Source organism: Somniosus microcephalus, unplaced genomic scaffold (assembly GCF_052327205.1).
Source record: "Somniosus microcephalus isolate GS21.2 unplaced genomic scaffold, FLI_Smic_1.0 unresolved_chr1, whole genome shotgun sequence".
Classification (NCBI taxonomy): domain Eukaryota; kingdom Metazoa; phylum Chordata; class Chondrichthyes; order Squaliformes; family Somniosidae; genus Somniosus; species Somniosus microcephalus.
The window spans coordinates 40984552-41004208 of record NW_028225179.1 but is presented as its reverse complement, the minus strand read 5'-3'; the positions used below and the strand labels follow the sequence as shown (position 1 = coordinate 41004208).

The 19657-nt window shown below is 44.9% G+C and overlaps 4 non-coding genes across 4 annotated transcripts; 1 reads left to right on the top strand and 3 right to left on the bottom strand.

Moving 5' to 3' along the window:
- Window positions 1-10210: 10210 nt before the first annotated feature.
- Window positions 10211-10294, bottom strand: trnat-ugu (transfer RNA threonine (anticodon UGU)). The gene has a single exon. It is a non-coding gene; the product is annotated as a tRNA-Thr (tRNA).
- A 2395-nt stretch (window positions 10295-12689) lies between these two features.
- Window positions 12690-12773, bottom strand: trnat-ugu (transfer RNA threonine (anticodon UGU)). Its single transcript has one exon. It is a non-coding gene; the product is annotated as a tRNA-Thr (tRNA).
- A 1113-nt stretch (window positions 12774-13886) lies between these two features.
- Window positions 13887-13960, top strand: trnat-agu (transfer RNA threonine (anticodon AGU)). Its single transcript has one exon. It is a non-coding gene; the product is annotated as a tRNA-Thr (tRNA).
- A 1206-nt stretch (window positions 13961-15166) lies between these two features.
- On the bottom strand, window positions 15167-15250 carry trnat-ugu (transfer RNA threonine (anticodon UGU)). The gene has a single exon. It is a non-coding gene; the product is annotated as a tRNA-Thr (tRNA).
- Between the last annotated feature and the right edge of the window lie 4407 nt (window positions 15251-19657).

The window sequence follows — 19657 nt, the reverse complement described above, 5'->3', positions numbered from 1 at the left end:
ATAATAAACCTCTGGAAAAAATGTTTTCATTTCAATTAATTGACCACTTACGTTTAAAAAGCAGGCCTTACGCCTGCTTTTCAAATGTGTAAATCCTACAGGCTTACCCTTGCGTGAAAACCTGTAAAAAAAAGCTATGTTCAAAGCGCACGCGCCGCCTCCCCTGCGCGCGCGTTCCACCTCTGAACCACTTCGTTCAGAGGATCGGAAGTGCCGGTTTCCCGCGCATGCGCGGTGCATGCAAGATATCGGCCCTTCCATCGGATCTACGCGTGAGCACCCCGTGCATACTCACGCGTTGGGACCCGAATCTCTGGGCCTACTATGGGCCAGAAATTCGGGTCGGAGGCTTCCCGTGCGTGGAAGGCCCCGACCTGCAGTTACCTAGCGCGCCTGCCGTTGTGCTGTGGGCCCGCGTGGGATTCTGATCCTGGGCCTGCTCCAGCTGCTGGCGCGCAGTGCTTGCATGTCCCAGTGGCGCCATTAGTTCGAAGAGTCCCCTGGGATCACGTGGGCAATGGAGAGCCAATCGTAGCACGGAATCTTTATTATCAGATTTGACAGGAAGACCTGTCAAATCAATGAATAGAGATCTGCCCGAAAACCTAACTAAAACTTCAACATTTTTTTAGAAAACATCACAATTTTAAAATAACTATAAATTACATAAAATAACTATTTAAAAAAAAATTAAATTTTGAAAAAAATAATTACTGTTTTTAACGCGGCTTAAAATAAACTTACCTTTCATTTAAGTATTTAAAAATAATAAACCTGTGGAAAAAAGTTTTAATTTTATTTAATTCACCACTTACCATGTTAAAAGCAGGCCTGGCACTGATTGTTTAATCTCGGCAATGAGAATTTCACATACATAAAGCCGATATTTTAGATCAGATACAGCGTTAAATCTCATTGCTCTAATGCATCAGTGTGTGAATATGACATTAAATGTGTTTCAATACATAAGAAATAGGAGCAGGAGTAGGCCATACGGCCCCTCGGGCCTGCTCTGCCATTCAATAGGGTCATGGCTGATCTGAATGTAGACTCACGTCCACTTCCCTGCCCTCTCCCCGTAACCCCTAATTCCCTTATCTGCTAGGAAAATGTCTATCTCCATTTTAAATTTATTTAATGTTGCAGCTTCCACAGCTCTCTGGGATAGCAAATTCCATAGATTTACTACCCTCTGAGTGAAGAAGCTTCTCCTCATCTCAGTTTTGAAAGGGCAGCAACTTATTCTAAGATTATGCCCCCTAGTTCTAGTCGCACCCATCAGTGGAAACATCCTCACCGCATCCACCCGATCAAGTCCCCTCACAATCTTATATGTTTCGATAAGATCGCCTCTCATTCTTCTGAACTCCAATGAGTAGAGTCCCAACCTACTCAACCTTTCCTCATACATCAACCTCCTCATCTCTGGAATCAACCGAGTGAACCTTCTCTGAACCGCCTCGAGAGCAAGTATATCTTTTCTTAAATATGGAAACCAAAACTGCACGCAGTATTCCAGGTGTGGCCTCACCAATACCCTGTGTAACTGCAGCAAGACTTCCCTGTTTTTATACTCCATCCCCCTTGCAATAAAAGCCAAGATTTCATTGGCCTTCCTGATCACCTGCTGCATCTGCATACTAACTTTTTGTGTTTCATGCACCAGGACCCCCAGATCCCTTTGTACTGTAGCACTTTGCAGTTTCTCTCCATTTAGATAATAACTTGCTCTTTATTTTTTCGGCCAAAGTGCATAACCTCACAGTTTCCAACATTATGTTGCATCTGCCAAATCTCTGCCAACTCACTTAGCCTGTCTACGTCCTTTTGCAAGTTTTTTCTGCCCTCCTCACTCAATGCTTTCCCTCCCATCTTTGTATCGTCGGCAAACTTGGATATGTTGCAGTCGGTCCCTTCCTCCAAATCGTTAATATAGATTGTAAAGAGTTGGGGTCCCAGCACTGACCCCTGCGGAACACCACTAGTTACTGATTGCGAGCCCGAGAACGAACCATTTATACCAACTGTTTGTTTTCTGTTAGATAGCAAATCTTCCACCATGCCAGTATATTACCCCCAACCCCGTGATTTTTTTTATCTTGATCAGTAATCTTTTGTGTGGAACCTTGTCAAGTGCCTTTTGGAAGTCCAAATACACTACATCCACTGGTTCCCCTTTATCCACCCTGTATGTTACATCCTCAAAGAATTCGAGCAAATTGCTCAAACTTAACTTCCGCTTCGTAAAACCATGCTGACTATGTCCTATTAAATTATGTTTATGCAAATGCTCTGTTACTGTTTCCTTAATAATGGACTCCAACATTTTGCCAACCACAGATGTTAGGCTAACTGGTCTATAGTTTCCAGCTTTTTGTCTACTTCCCTTCTTAAATAAGGGTGTTACATTAGCAGTTTTCTAATCTGCTGGGACCTTTCCTGAGTCCAGGGAGATCTGGAAAATAATCACCAATACATCCACAATCCCTACCGCCACTTCTCTCAAGACCCTAGGATGTAGGCCATCAGGTCCGGGGGATTTATCCGCCTTAAGTCCCATTATTTTACTGAGTACCATCTCCTTAGTGATTTTAATCGTGTTTAGCTCCTCCCCCCCCCCCATTGCCCCCTGTTTGTCCAGTGTTGGGATATTTTTAGTGTCCTCTACTGTAAAGACTGATACAAAATACAGTAGGGGGATTTAAAGCAGATTCGGAGCCAATGGTTTCTAAGGTGATCTTACCTGTGGCTCGTTAGTTCAGTATTTCTGTTTCCAAATGGTAGAAACAACCTTTAATAAAGTCCCCTTTACCGCATGTCCTGCCGAGCTCCCAGATTGACAATGTGGAAAATATGGAGCAGGCTTCTGGAAACAAACGGACTTACACATTGACCTCACAGTTTCAGCACTTCTGGGACGGAATTCCTGCTTTAAAGAATAAAATTGCCGTTTTATTGCGATGTACTGAACACAAGCTGTTTTTCTGGCAGTTATTATTTGAAGATTTGTGGAATGTCTCCAGGCCGAGGAAAGTGGTTCTATTAAAATGTTGGGGCGCATCCAGAATTTGGACCCGGTACCTCTTGCATTTTAATTGATGTGAATTCCCAAAATGACAACCACACCCCTAGACCAAAGAACCACTAACCTTGCACTGATTGTTTAATCTCGGCAATGAGAATTTCAGATACATAAAGCAGATATTTTAGATCAGAGACAGCGTTAAATCTCAATGCATCAATGTGTGAATATGACATTAAATGTGTTTCAATACAGTAGGGGGATTTAAAGCAGATTCTGAGCCAATGGTTTCTAAGGTGATCTTACCTGTGGCTCGTTATTTCACTCTCCCCTTCCTCCCACACGCTGACGGTTTTTAAACCTTGTTTTATTTCTGCTTCTCTGGGCCAGAGCATTCCACAGTCCCACAAGCCTTTTTACAAACATCCTTTCACTGCTTGACTTCTCTGTTTATTAGTTATGAAGCACCTTGAGGTGCAATGGTGGCGTTTCTGACGTCAAATTAAAAGGCGGCGATTTGGAAACACGTTGGGGTCACAGTTTCTTTTGCACAGAATTGAACCGGAATCTTTCAAGATGGATTATTGTATTTGCTGCATCACAATAAAACATATCTTGTTATAAAGGCTGGCTCATTAGCTCCCCAGTGTCAAAGGAAGGATGGTCTGATCTCCTCATTTATTTCATGTAAGACACAAACACAGGGTAATCATTCAGAATCACCTCACAGATTGACACAGATATAAACAAAGCGGTAGATACAGATAGCAATGAGACACATGGCGAAATGGACAAGAGTTCTGTACACAATTAAACTCTACAGAGATACCGACAGTGTGAGAGATCATTACAGGATCCTGCAACGATGCCTCGGTCAATAGCAACAGTTAGGAGCTGCATTTCAGATGCGGTAACAAACCCATGAGTTTGTTTGCTGTTCCCCAGCTCCCAGAGTGAGTGTGGCCGCGACAGCAGCAACATTCAGTCCGCCTGTCCGGCCCCGCTCTCTCCAAGCGCCCTCTGCTGGTGGAAAGCAGCAATTGCAACCTCAGAGAGCGTAAACTGCCCATCGCTGCGTAACAAGATATCATTGAAGCAGAGGAGCGCAGAGGTTGACATCTGTAGCGTGTAGGTAATATGACCGACTCATTGTTTTGGAACAGCTGAACCTGAATCGTTCTCTGGCAGATGTTGCAGATTTACGTATGAAAAGTGCCCTCGAGGTACAATCGACAAATTTGGAGATGACGTGCAGTGGGACAAGTTAAAGGATCAGCACAGTTAATGCCGAGAACAAATTAAACAGTAGCTCAAGCTGATGAACCTTACACTGGTGAAAATCATCAGCGGAAATTTAGAGGAAGCGACATTGAGAAGGGCTGTACTGCGATTCTAACACTTCTCCAAGCACATTCCGGGCAAATCATTGACAGTAAAAAGACGGTTTGGAATGGAAATGGAACTGCGGGCACGCGTGACAGAGCATTGGTATTGGGAATGCAAAACTGCTGTCTCCAATACTCTGCTTACCTGAATCAGTCAAAATGCAATGGACAATACATGACAAACCTATTTGAATATACATTTGATAATCAGTTGATTCGGTCTGTATTCCAGACAGAGTGACACTTCAGTGAATGGGTATGAATCTCGCTTGAGGGATTGTAGATTGAAATTTGCGAAAGGTCCCTCGTGAGCCCCTTTTTAACGTTGGCGTCGTACTTCTGCTCCCACATGACACAGCTCAGCCACAGCCTCTGCTCCCTGCCCGCCGGCTGCAGAAACATTGTCTCCAGATTACAAACTGATTCTAGGTCGGAGATCAATATTCAGGGTAGAGCCTAAACACAGCGGGTGGGATCAAATAATAAAGCATTTATTTTAGACCAGAGGCAGCGATAAATGTCCTATATTGCTCACATGCATCAATGTGTGAATCTGACATTAAATGGGTTTAAATACAGTGGGGGTATTTACAGTAGATTCGAGGCCAATAGTTTCCAAGTTGATCTTTCCTGTGTCTCTCTTGCCTCTCTGCCCCCTTCCTCCCACAGGCTGCCGGTTTTTAAATCTTGTTTTAAATCTGCTGCTTGCTCGGCCAATGCATTCCACAGTCTCACAACCCTTTCTACAAATACCCTTTCAGTGCTTGACATCTCTGTTTATTAGTTATGAATCACCTTGAGGTGCAATGGTGGCATTTGTGACGTCAGATTAAAAGGCAGCCTATTGGAAACACGTTGGAGTCACAGTTTCTTTTGCACAGAATTGAAACTGAAACTTTTAAGATGGAATATTGTATTTGCTGCAGCACAATAAACAAAATCGTGTTATAACTGTTGGCTTATTTGTTCCCCAGTGTCAGAGGAAGAGTTGTCTGATCCCCCCATTTATTTCATATAAGACACAAACAGTCAGAATCACCTCACAGATTGGCACTGAGATAAATTAAGCGGGAGATACAGACAGCAATGGGACACATGGCGAAATGGACAAGAGAGCTGGAGAAATAAGAAACGGCCTGAGAGTCCAGAAGACAGTGACCGGAAACTGATAGACATCAGTGAGTGGTGGCGAGAAGTTGTGTCAGCCGTCTACCCAGTGTCTTAGCTGGTCAAAGCGTCTGTCTAATTGAACAGGAGATCCTGGGTTCGATTCCCAGCGGGGCCTTTCTTTAATGAATCTCCAGGGGTGAGTTTCTTCTCGTGTGAAAAGGCTACAATTCTTTTAAATGTAACTGTGTCTGCACCAGTTCCCATTCTGGATGAAGGCTCCAGTCGCTGCGAGGTCTGGGTCGAATTTCAGCGCTTCAGTATTTCTGGCGGAGCTGATATTGGACTCTTCACCAAAATCCATGTTTCCCAAGCAGTGCCATGCGATACTTTGCAGAGCTCCAGTTGTTGATGTGTGGTGCCGTGCTCGTATAGTGATTAATGCTCTGCATTCTGGCCGCAGCAACATCGGCTCCAAACCGAAACATAACGCAGACTTTTCTTCCTTCCACAATTAATAGCCCTGCTTTAATTACCCCCTTCAACTTGATTGTAATTTTCCTGCGGTATTTCCTAAATCTAACATTCACTTTCAGCCACTTAAACTGCTAAGTGTGCTCTGCTGCCACCGCTCTTCCTGGGCCACATGTCCCATACGCCCCAATCTGAGTAGGTGCTTTGATACCAGTCGATACATTTAGATTCGACAGTCAAGCTCTGCGAAAGCAGGGCCGGCCTTCGGAACCAATGCAGCCCGATGATACAAGAAAATTCCTCGGGAAATGAAGCTTCAAACTTTTCAAACAAATCGTTTTATTGACATAATAATACAAGTTTTACAGAGAGAGACTTGTACAACCTCAGTGGTGCAACTCAGAACTCAGAATGTTCAATTCTTCTGCTTCGGGAGAGGGAGAGATGAATTATGAGTTGGTGTCCTCCTTGTTTTTTTTCTGGTCAGTCTTCCAGATCTCCACTCCGTTTGTCTGTCTCCTGGACTGTCTTTTGGAATGTGTTCTGCTTTTCACTTTAGAATGGCTGCTCTTGTACCATTGCTGCTGACAGAAACAAGCCTTCCAGTGACTTTCCATTCTCTCTCTCCCATGGTTACACAGACTGATGCTACCGGACAGCACCGAGTGTATGTGAAGGTACCTCAGAGACTGTCGAGGCCTCCTTATCTGGAGCTTCCAGACAATCTGCAGAAAACTTTTGGAATTCGGTCAGCAAACCTTCTTGAAGTAAGTGATCCAGTTGTCTCGGCAATCCTTTATTTTCCTTAAAACCGGCATTGAAAATTCCAAAATCCTCCCAGAGGGAGCAGATTGAAGAAAATAATTTATTCGAAGTAATTAATTATCATAATGAGAAAACCCGCTGCGAGCAGAGTTCGAACCTGCGCGTGGAAACTCCATTGGATTTCAAGTCCAGCGCCTTAACCACTCGGCCATCTCAGCCGCTGCAACGTCGGTTCCAAGATATTAAATTCTCAAATCGCTGACCCTGTTTATTGTTGGCGATGACGGTTTCGTGATATTTAATTTGCTGCAAATTCAGCAAGTCCAGAAGAATCGCAGCGCTCATTACAATAAAAGAAAACTTCCGATATTTAACGGTATGTAAGATGTTGAGAACAGTATGGAATATTCTGCAGGGTAATGAAAATAAACAGCAGAAACATTGTGTTCTGCTCCCACATGACTCAGATCAGTCACAGCCTCTGCTCCCTGCCCGCCGCCTGCAGAAACCTTGTCTCCAGATTACAAACTGATTCTAGGTCGGAGATAAATATTCAGGGTAGAGCCTAAACACAGCGGGTGGGAGCAAATAATAAAGCAGTTATTTTAGACCAGAGACAGCGATAAATGTCCTATATTGCTCACATGCATCAATTTGTGAATCTGACATTAAATGGGTTGAAATGCAGTGGAGGGATTTAAAGTAGATTCGGGGTCAATAGTTTCCAAGTTGATCTTTCCTGTCTCTCTCTTGCCTCTCTGCCCCCTTCCTCCCACAGGCTGCCGGTTTATAAACCTTGTTTTAAATCTGCTGCTTGCTGGGCCAGTGCATTCCACAGTCTCACAACCCTTTCTACAAATACCCTTTCAGTGCTTGACTTCTCTGCTTATTAGTTATGAATCACCTTGAGATGCAATGGTGGCGATTGTGACCTCAGATTAAAAGGCAGGCTATTGGAAACACGTTGGAGTCACAGTTTCTTTTGCACAGAATTGAAACTGAAACTTTTAAGCTGGAATATTGTATTTGCTGCATCACAGTAAACAATATCGTGGTATAACTGTTGGCTTATTTGTTCCCCAGTGTCAGAGGAAGAGTTGTGTGATCCCCCCATTTATTTCATACTAGCTGGGGAGCCCGGCGTTGCCGGGGCTGTTTTGGGGCAGGCGGCTTAAATTGAGTGCCAGGCTTTGACGCCCTGTCTGTGTCCCTTTGTGAATCTGGTGCTGGGCAACATTTTAAATCGAGTGGCAGGCTTTAGGGCCCTGTGTGTGTCCCTGTCTGTCTACCTTGTAAAAGCTTGCAAAATGAAAGTGAAACTTCTTATGGCTTTGGGGCCCTGTCTGTGTCCCTTTGTGAATCTGGTGCTGGGCAACATTTTAAATCGAGTGGCAGGCTTAGGGCCCTGTCTGTGTCCCTGTATGTCTACCTTTTAAAAGGTTGAAAAATGAAAGTGAAAGTACTTATAAAACGTTTTTGGTAAATCTTATGTTATTTTTAAAAGAGATACTAACTTTGAAAGTCGTTATAGCTGGAAGCTGAAGTCATTTGAGCTGGAAGCTTAGTGAAAGAATGGCTGCCACATCCCCGAGATGAAAACGAATAGTCCCGCCCACACACACACCGATTGGCCAACCATCAGGGGACCGTACTGTAGGATAGGTCAATCGTGACGGAACAGGATTGGTGGAACCTTGATGTCAGTCAATCAATGCTAGCAGATAATGAGTTTAATTTTGAAGGTTTTTTGCTGAAGGTTTTTTGCATAAGGCGCGAACAATTTTCGTCCGACTGAAAAGTAAATACGCTTAAAACCGTCTCTGAAGCGTAAGCTTTCTTTGGAGGTAACGCGCGCGTAGGTACGCCCTGTAACTTTCGAGCGCATAGCCCGACAGACGCACAGGCGATGACAGAATGACAGACAGAATGACAGAGAGAATGACAGACAGAAGTACCGATTTATATATATAGATAAGACACAAACATAGGGTAATCATTCACAATCACCTCACAGATTGTCACTGAGATAAATTAAGTGGGAGATACAGAGAGCAATGGGACATATGGCGGAATGGACAAGAGAGCTGGAGAAATAAGAAACGGCCTGAGAGTCCAGAAGACAGTGACCGGAAGCTGATAGACATCAGTGAGTGGGGGCGAGAAATTGCGCCAGCATACGGTACCGTGGCTTAGCTGGTCAAAGCGTCTGTCTAGTAAACAGGAGATCCTTCGTTCGATTCCCAGCGGGGCCAATTTTTATAGAATCTCCAGGGTTGAGTTTCTTCTCGTGTGAAAAGGCTACAATTCTTTTAAATGTGGCTGTGCCTGCACCAGTTCCCATTCTGGATGAAGACTCCAGTGGCTGCGAGGCCTGCGTTGAATTTCACCGCTTCTGTATTTCTGGCGGTGCTGATTTTGGACTCTTCACCAAAAATCCATGTTTCCTAAGCAGTGCCATGCGATACTTTGCAGAGCTCCAGTTGTTGATGTGTGGTGCCGTGCTCGTATAGTGACTAATAATCTGCATTCTGGCTCAGCAACTTCGGCTCGAAACCGAAACATAACGCAGACTTTTCTTCCTTCCACAATCAATAGCTCTCCTTTACTTTCCCCCTTCAATTTCATTATAATTTTCCTGCGGTATTTCCTTAATCTAACATTCACTTTCAGCCACTTAAACTGCTAAGTGTGCTCTGCTACCACCACTCTTCCTGGGCCACATGTCCCATACGCCCCAATCTGAGTTGGTGCTTTGAAACCAGTCGATACATTTCGACCTGCGGGACCTCCCGACAGTCAAGCTCTGCGAAAGCAGAGCCGGCCTTCGGAACCAATGCAGCCCGATTCAGAAAATTCCTTGAGAAATGAAGCTTCAAACTTTTCAAACAAATCGTTTTATTGACATAATAATACAAGTTTTACAGAGAGAGACTTGTACAACCTCAGTGGTGCAACTCAGAACTCAGAATGTTCAATTCTTCTGCTTCGGGAGAGGGAGAGATGAATTATGAGTTGGTGTCCTCCTTGTTTTTCTTCTGGTCAGTCTTCCAGATCTCCACTCCGTTTGTTTGTCTCCTGACCTGTCTCCTGGAATGTGTTCTGCTTTTCACTTTAGAATGGCTGCTCTTGTAACATTGCTGCTGACAGAAACATGCCTTCCAGTGACTTTCCATTCTCTCTCTCCCATGGTTACACAGACTGATGCTACCGGACAGCACCGAGTGTATGGGAAGGTACCTCAGAGACTGTCGAGGCAACCTTATCTGGAGCTTCCAGACAATCTGCAGAAAACTTTTGGAATTCGGTCAGCAAACCTTGTTGAAGAAAGTGATCCAGTTCTCTCGGCAATCCTTTAGTTTCCTTAAAACCGGCATTGAAAATTCCAAAATCCTCCAAGAGGGAGCAGATTGAAGAAAATAAATTATTTGAAGTAGTTAATTATCATAATGAGAAAACCCGCTGGGAGCAGGGCTCGAACCTGCGCGGGGAAAACCTCATTGGATTTACAAGTCCAACGCCTTAACCACTCGGCCATCGCAGCCGCGGAAATAGAGGCTCCAAGATACTAAATTCTCAAATCGCTGACCCTGTTTATTGTTGGCGATGACGTTTTCGTGATATTTAATTTGCTGCAAATTCAGCAAGTCCAGAAGAATCGCAGCGATCATGACAATAAACGAAAACTTCCGATATTTAACGGTATGTAAGATGTTGAGAACAGTATGGAATATTCTGCAGGGTAATGAAAATAAACAGCAGAAACATTGTGTTCTGCTCCCACATGACTCAGATCAGTTAAAACCTTCTGCTCCCTGCCCGCCGCCTGCAGAAACCTTGTCTCCAGATAACAAACTGATTCTAGGTCGGAGATAAATATTCAGGGTACAGCCTAAACACAGCGGGTGGGAGCAAATAATATAGCAGTTATTTTAGACCAGAGACAGCGATAAATGTCCTATATTGCTCACATGCATCAATTTGTGAATCTGACATTAAATGGGTTGAAATGCAGTGGAGGGATTTAAAGTGGATTCGGGGTCAATAGTTTCCAAGTTGATCTATCCTGTGTCTCTCTTGCCTCTCTGCCCCCTTCCTCCCACAGGCTGCCGGTTTATAAACCTTGTTTTAAATCTGCTGCTTGCTGGGCCAGTGCATTCCACAGTCTCACAACCCTTTCTACAAATACCCTTTCAGTGCTTGACTTCTCTGTTTATTAGTTATGAATCACATTGAGGTGCAATGGTGGCGTTTGTGACGTCAGATTAAAAGGCAGGCTATTGGAAACACGTTGGAGTCACAGTTTCTTTTGCCCAGAATTGAAACTGAAACTTTTAAGATGGAATATTGTATTTGCTGCATCACAGTAAACAATATCGGATTATAACTGTTGGCTTATTTGTTCCCCAGTGTCAGAGGAAGAGTTGTCTGATCCCCCCATTTATTTCATATAAGACACAAACATAGGGTAATCATTCACAATCACCTCACAGATTGACACTGAGATAAATTAAGCGGGAGATACAGAGAGCAATGGGACATATGGCGGAATAGACAAGAGAGCTGGAGAAATAAGAAACGGCCTGAGAGTCCAGAAGACTGCGACCGGAAGCTGATAGACATCAGTGAGTGGGGGCGAGAAACTGCGCCAGCATTGGGTCCCGTGGCTTAGCTGGTCAAAGTATCTGTCTAGTTAAACAGGTAGATCCTGGGTTCGATTCCCAGCGGTGCCTATTTTTATAGAATCTCCAGGGGTGAGTTTCTTCTCGTGTGAAAAGGCTACAATTCTTTTAAAAGTAACTGTGCCTGCACCAGTTCCCATTCTGGATGAAGGCTCCAGTGGCTGCGAGGCCTGCGTTGAATTTCACCGCTTCTGTATTTCTGGCGGTGCTGATTTTGGAATCTTCACCAAAAATCCATGTTTCCTAAGGAGAGCCATGCGATAATTTGCAGAGCTCCAGTTGTTGATGTGTGGTGCCGTGCTCGTATAGTGATTAATAATCTGCACTCTGGCCTCAGCACCTTCGGCTCCAAACCTAAACATAACGCAGACTTTTCTTCCTTCCACAATCAACAGCTCTCCTTTACTTTCCCCCTTCAATTTCATTGTAATTTTCCTGCGGTATTTCCTTAATCTAACATTCACTTTCAGCCACTTAAACTGCTAAGTGTGCTCTGCTACCACCGCTCTTCCTGGGCCACATGTCCCATACGCCCCAACCTGAGTTGGTGCTTTGAAACCAGTCGATACATTTCGACCTGCGGGACCTCCCGACAGTCAAGCTCTGCGAAAGCAGAGCCGGCCTTCGGAACCAATGCAGCCCGATTCAGAAAATTCCTTGGGAAATGAAGCTTCAAACTTTTCAAACAAATCGTTTTATTGACATAATAATACATGTTTTACAGAGAGAGACTTGTACAACCTCAGTGGTGCAACTCAAAACTCAGAATGTTCAATTCTTCTGCTTCGGGAGAGGGAGAGATGAATTATGAGTTGGTGTCCTCCTTGTTTTTTTTCTGGTCAGTCTTCCAGATCTCCACTCCGTTTGTCTGTCTCCTGGCCTGTCTCCTGGAATGTATTCTGCTTTTCACTTTAGAATGGCTTCTCTTGTAACATTGCTGCTGACAGAAACATGCCTTCCAGTGACTTTCCATTCTCTCTCTCCCATGGTTACACAGACTGATGCTGCCGGACAGCAGCGAGTGTATGGGAAGGTACCTCAGAGACTGTCGAGGCCTCCTTATCTGGAGCTTCCAGACAATCTGCAGAAAACTTTTGGAATTCGGTCAGCAAACCTTGTTGAAGAAAGTGATCCAGTTCTCTCGGCAATCCTTTAGTTTCCTTAAAACCGGCATTTAAAATTCCAAAATCCTCCCAGAGGGAGCAGATTGAAGAAAATAATTTTTTTGAAGTAATTAATTATCATAATGAAAAAACCCGCTGGGAGCAGGGCTCGAACCTGCGCGGGGAAAACCTCATTGGATTTACAAGTCCAACGCCTTAACCACTCGGCCATCGCAACCGCGGAAACAGGAGCTCCAAGATACTAAATTCTCAAATCGCTGACCCTGTTTATTGTTGGCGATGACGTTTTCGTGATATTTAATTTGCTGCAAATTCAGCAAGTCCAGAAGAATCGCAGCGATCATTACAATAAACGAAAACTTCCGATATTTAACGGTATGTAAGATGTTGAGAACAGTATGGAATATTCTGCAGGGTAATGAAAATAAACAGCAGAAACATTGTGTTCTGCTCCCACATGACTCAGATCAGTTAAAACCTTCTGCTCCCTGCCCGCCGCCTGCAGAAACCTTGTCTCCAGATTATAAACTGATTCTAGGTCGGAGATAACTATTCAGGGTACAGCCTAAACACAGCGGGTGGGAGCAAAGAATAAAGCAGTTATTTTAGACCAGAGACAGCGATAAATGTCCTATATTGCTCACATGCATCAATTTGTGAATCTGACATTAAATGGGTTGAAATGCAGTGGAGGGATTTAAAGTGGATTCGGGGTCAATAGTTTCCAAGTTGATCTTTCCTGTGTCTCTCTTGCCTCTCTGCCCCCTTCCTCCCACAGGCTGCCGGTTTATAAACCTTGTTTTAAATCTGCTGCTTGCTGGGCCAGTGCATTCCACAGTCTCACAACCCTTTCGACAAATACCCTTTCAGTGCTTGACTTCTCTGTTTATTAGTTATGAATCACCTTGAGGTGCAATGGTGGCGTTTGTGACGTCAGATTAAAAGGCAGGATATTGGAAACACGTTGGAGTCACAGTTTCTTTTGCCCAGAATTGAAACTGAAACTTTTAAGATGGAATATTGTATTTGCTGCATCACAGTAAACAATATCTGATTATAACTGTTGGCTTATTTGTTCCCCAGTGTCAGAGGAATAGTTGTCTGATCCCCCCATTTATTTCATATAAGACACAAACATAGGGTAATCATTCACAATCACCTCACAGATTGACACTGAGATAAATTAAGCGGGAGATACAGAGAGCAATGGGACATATGGCGGAATAGACAAGAGAGCTGGAGAAATAAGAAACGGCCTGAGAGTCCAGAAGACTGCGACCGGAAGCTGATAGACATCAGTGAGTGGGGGCGAGAAATTGCGCCAGCATTGGGTCCCGTGGCTTAGCTGGTCAAAGTGTCTGTCTAGTGAACAGGAGATCCTGGGTTCGATTCCCAGCGGGGCCTATTTTTATAGAATCTCCAGGGGTGAGTTTCTTCTCGTGTGAAAAGGCTACAATTCTTTTAAAAGTAACTGTGCCTGCACCAGTTCCCATTCTGGATGAAGGCTCCAGTGGCTGCGAGGCCTGCGTTGAATTTCACCGCTTCTGTATTTCTGGCGGTGCTGATTTTGGAATCTTCAACAAAAATCCATGTTTCCTAAGGAGAGCCATGCGATACTTTGCAGAGCTCCAGTTGTTGATGTGTGGTGCCGTGCTCGTATAGTGATTAATAATCTGCACTCTGGCCTCAGCAACTTCGGCTCCAAACCGAAACATAACGCAGACTTTTCTTCCTTCCACAATCAACAGCTCTCCTTTACTTTCCCCCTTCAATTTCATTGTAATTTTCCTGCGGTATTTCCTTAATCTAACATTCACTTTCAGCCACTTAAACTGCTAAGTGTGCTCTGCTACCACCGCTCTTCCTGGGCCACATGTCCCATACGCCCCAACCTGAGTTGGTGCTTTGAAACCAGTCGATACATTTCGACCTGCGGGACCTCCCGACAGTCAAGCTCTGCGAAAGCAGAGCCGGCCTTCGGAACCAATGCAGCCCGATTCAGAAAATTCCTTGGGAAATGAAGCTTCAAACTTTTCAAACAAATCGTTTTATTGACATAATAATACATGTTTTACAGAGAGAGACTTGTACAACCTCAGTGGTGCAACTCAAAACTCAGAATGTTCAATTCTTCTGCTTCGGGAGAGGGAGAGATGAATTATGAGTTGGTGTCCTCCTTGTTTTTTTTCTGGTCAGTCTTCCAGATCTCCACTCCGTTTGTCTGTCTCCTGGCCTGTCTCCTGGAATGTGTTCTGCTTTTCACTTTAGAATGGCTGCTCTTGTAACATTGCTGCTGACAGAAACATGCCTTCCAGTGACTTTCCATTCTCTCTCTCCCACGGTTACACAGACTGATGCTACCGGACAGCAACGAGTGCATGGGAAGGTACCTCAGAGACTGTCGAGGCCTCCTTATCTGGAGCTTCCAGACAATCTGCAGAAAACTTTTGGAATTCGGTCAGCAAACCTTGTTGAAGAAAGTGATCCAGTTCTCTCGGCAATCCTTTAGTTTCCTTAAAACCGGCATTTAAAATTCCAAAATCCTCCCAGAGGGAGCAGATTGAAGAAAATAATTTTTTTGAATTAATTAATTATCATAATGAGAAAATCCGCTGGGAGCAGGGCTCGAACCTGCGCGGGGAAATCCTCATTGGATTTACAAGTCCAACACCTTAACCACTCGGCCATCGCAGCCGCGGAAATAGGGGCTCCAAGATACTAAATTCTCAAATCGCTGACCCTGTTTATTGTTGGCGATGACGTTTCCGTGATATTTAATTTGCTGCAAATTCAGCAAGTCCAGAAGATTCGCAGCGATCATTACAATAAACGAAAACTTCCGATATTTAACGGTATGTAAGATGTTGAGAACAGTATGGAATATTCTGCAGGGTAATGAAAATAAACAGCAGAAACATTGTGTTCTGCTCCCACATGACTCAGATCAGTCACAGCCTCTGCTCCCTGCCCGCCGCCTGCAGAAACCTTGTCTCCAGATTACAAACTGATTCTAGGTCGGAGATAAATATTCAGGGTAGAGCCTAAACACAGCGGGTGGGAGCAAATAATAAAGCAGTTATTTTAGACCAGAGACAGCGATAAATGTCCTATATTGCTCACATGCATCAATTTGTGAATCTGACATTAAATGGGTTGAAATGCAGTGGAGGGATTTAAAGTAGATTCGGGGTCAATAGTTTCCAAGTTGATCTTTCCTGTCTCTCTCTTGCCTCTCTGCCCCCTTCCTCCCACAGGCTGCCGGTTTATAAACCTTGTTTTAAATCTGCTGCTTGCTGGGCCAGTGCATTCCACAGTCTCACAACCCTTTCTACAAATACCCTTTCAGTGCTTGACTTCTCTGCTTATTAGTTATGAATCACCTTGAGATGCAATGGTGGCGATTGTGACGGCAGATTAAAAGGCAGGCTATTGGAAACACGTTGGAGTCACAGTTTCTTTTGCACAGAATTGAAACTGAAACTTTTAAGCTGGAATATTGTATTTGCTGCATCACAGTAAACAATATCGTGTTATAACTGTTGGCTTATTTGTTCCCCAGTGTCAGAGGAAGAGTTGTCTGATCCCCCCATTTATTTCATATAAGACACAAACATAGGGTAATCATTCAGAATCACCTCACAGATTGACACTGAGATAAATTAAGCGGGAGATACAGAGAGCAATGGGACATATGGCGGAATAGACAAGAGAGCTGGAGAAATAAGAAACGGCCTGAAAGTCCAGAAGACTGCGACCGGAAGCTGATAGACATCAGTGAGTGGGGGCGAGGAATTGCGCCAGCATTGGGTCCCGTGGTTTAGCTGGTCATAAGCGTTTGTCTAGTAAACAGGCGATCTTGGGTTCGATTCCCAGCGGGGCCTATTTTTATAGAATCTCCAGGGGTGAGTTTCTTCTCGTGTGAAAAGGCTACAATTCTTTTAAAAGTAACTGTGCCTGCACCAGTTCCCATTCTGGATGAAGGCTCTAGTGGCTGCGAGGCCTGCGTTGAATTTCACCACCACCTTCTCAAGGCCAATGAGGGATGGGCAATAAGTGCTGGCCTTGTCAGCGATGCTCACATTCCAGGAGGGAATAAAAAGAATAGCATTGCCACGCACGATACCGCTTAATAAAGGGATTGTTGATGAAGAGTATGACTCACTAGATGCTGCTTGACCCATTCAATGCTTCCTATATCATATATTTTTATTTTGATCTTTGCAGCGAACATTTCTTTGGTAAAACCCGAAAATAAACATAATTGTGGCAGCGGTGGGATTTGAATCCACTCCCCTGAAAAGTCTGAAAATTAAATCCAGCCCCTTGGAACGGTCAGCCAGGCTAGCACGTCATTGCTATCTCACTTCTGATGCTGGGGACTGACAACTGAAAGCTGACTTTCCTGTTGCTTTTGCTTTGGGTCCAGGGATTTGCATTGAGAAAGAAGGAAAGAAAAGATCTCTCTGTGCTGTGTTTACGGGGCGCGGTGGTTGAGAGGTTAAGGAGGTGGACCGTTAATCGACTCCGCTCTACACGCAGGGTTTCGAAATCTAGCGTTGTTGCATTTCAGACTAGATTTTTTTTCATTACTTCAACACATCCAAGGCTCCTGCATCTGAGTGCCATCTTTGCCCAATCCGCAGTGGGGAGTTTTGTTTTGCTGCCTCGCTCTATTTTCTCAAATCAGCAAGGACCTCATTCCCGCCCAAACTGTTCCTTGCACGGAGGTGTTGAAATTGTAAGTTATGACCCACGTGAAGTATCAGTCACAGTGGGCAGTGATGTCCTGGTAAAATGAATATTTCTTCACAGATGCTGCCTGAGCTGCTGAATATTTCCAGCTTTTTCTGTTTTTAATTTTGTGCTTTCACTGTCGCAGTTTACCTGACAACACAAAACTTGCCTCAAGGGCGGAGCTCCAAGCAAAACGTTTCAGTGGTCTTCTCACACACAAAGTCCACTTAACTTTCCTACACACACTGTGAAGTCAGCCGGTTCCGCCCATATTGGCCTGAGCCACGGCATTCAAAACACTCTTTGCACCTGGTATCAGGGAGTCTAAAAGTTTCTCAGAGGGGATTGCGAGAGCAAAGGTCAGCTCAGAGGATGTGAGGGAATTGAAGGGTTCCTGAGATAGTATCAAGGGGGTATGAGGGCTTTGAGTGGATACCAGAGAGAGTAGTGGACTCTGTGGCGGTATCAGGGAGGTTAGAGACTCTCAGGATGTATCAGAGCGCGTAAGGGACGCTTCGGATGTTTCAAAGAGTGTAAGAGACACTGAGGATCTATCAGCGAGGGTGAGCAATGCTATGGAGATATCAGAGTGGATAATGAATACTCAGGTTGTATCAGAAAGATTGAGGGACACTTGGGAGGTAGCAGAGAGATTATGTGACGCGGAAGCGGTGTCAGAGAGGCTGGTGGAACAAGAGTTGTTTTTTTTATAATTATCACATTTCTAAATGTCAACATAGTTTCTAAAAACAAATGTTGAATCCGAATGGAACAGATAGTCTACCGTACCCAACGTGGGGCAATGAGAAGGTAGAATCGTGCCGGACTGGACATTTTCAGACCTCAGAAATACATTTATAACTGACACAGATCACCCACCAATACATTAATAACTAGCTGAAGTGCCCGGCGGTGCCGAGGCTTTTTCGAGGGAATGTTGTTGTTGGAAGAGAGAGAGAGAGCGACTGGGGGGAAGAGAGAGAGTGACTGGGGGGAAGAGAGAGAGCGACTGCGGGAAGAGAGAGAGCGACTGGGGGGAAGAGGGAGAGCGACTGGGGGGAAGAGAGAGAGCGACTGGGGGGAAGGGGAGGGGGGAAGGGGAGGGGGGAAGGGGAGGGGGCGAAGGGGAACGGGGAAGGGGAGGGGGGAAGGGGAGAAGGGGGGAAGGGGAGGGGGAGGGAAGGGGGAAGGGGGGAAGTGGAGGAGGGGAGGGGGGAAGGGGAGTGGGAATGGGGGAAGAGGAGGGGGGAAGGGGAGGGGGAAGGGGGGAAGGGGGGAAGGGGAAGGGGAAGGGGGGAAGGGGAAGGGCGGAAGGGGGAAGGGGAGGGGGAAGGGGAAGGGGGAAGGGGAGGGGGAGGGGGAAGGGGAGGGGGAAGGGGGGAAGGGGAGGAGGGAGGGGAGAGGGAGGGGAAGGGGAGGATAAGGGGGACAGAAGGACAGACAGATCGACCGCTTTATATATATATAGATAATACAGACACATCTAAGTATATCAGCAAACTACAGAGACGCAAAATCACTTACATTCAGCACAACAGCAACTCACAAATACATCTTTATCTAACATGGACACATCCGATTATATTTACAAGGACCACAGGTAATTGATTGCTAAGAAAGACATTAATTGATGTCTTTAAAGGCTTGATATCAATATCGTGGTTTGCAGTGACCTTCTTCCAGAACCGTTGAAGATTGTTGTGGACTGATTTCGGTCCTGTCCGATAACTTCTTGCGTGGATTACTGCAAATTTGAGCATAATGGATTGATTCCACGGGCCCTGTTCTGTTTACTCCCAACACAATACATACTTACAACCAATAAAACAAATCTGCCGTGGATGGAAGTCGGCTTCGTTTTCTGGAAGCAATAATCAAAAGGGCCGAAAAATGACCTCTCGCAAAATCGTGCTATATAAACAAAGGATTAAACGTCAGAAGTGGGATGCGAGCCAACACCTCCAGGAGCAACCCCGACCTAAACACCTGAGACCGACTGATCATCCTGACTTACTTTTCCAATCATACTCACGTCCCCTCCCTCACCTCTTTTTCTGGAACATTGATGACTGTATCGGTGCTGTTTCCTGCTCTCGCCCTGAACTAGAAAATTTCCTTCACTTTGTTTCCAATTTCCACCCGTCCATCACCTTCACATGGTCCATCTCTGACTCTTCCCTTCCCTTCCTCGACTTCTAAGTCAACATCTCTGTGGATAGGTTATTGACAAACATTCACTATAAGCCCACATCCTCCCACAGCTACCTGGACTACATTCCCTCACACCCTGCTTCCTGTAAGGACTCTCTTCCATTCTCCCAGTTTCTCCATCAGCGCCACATCTACTCTGACGATTCCCCCTTCCAT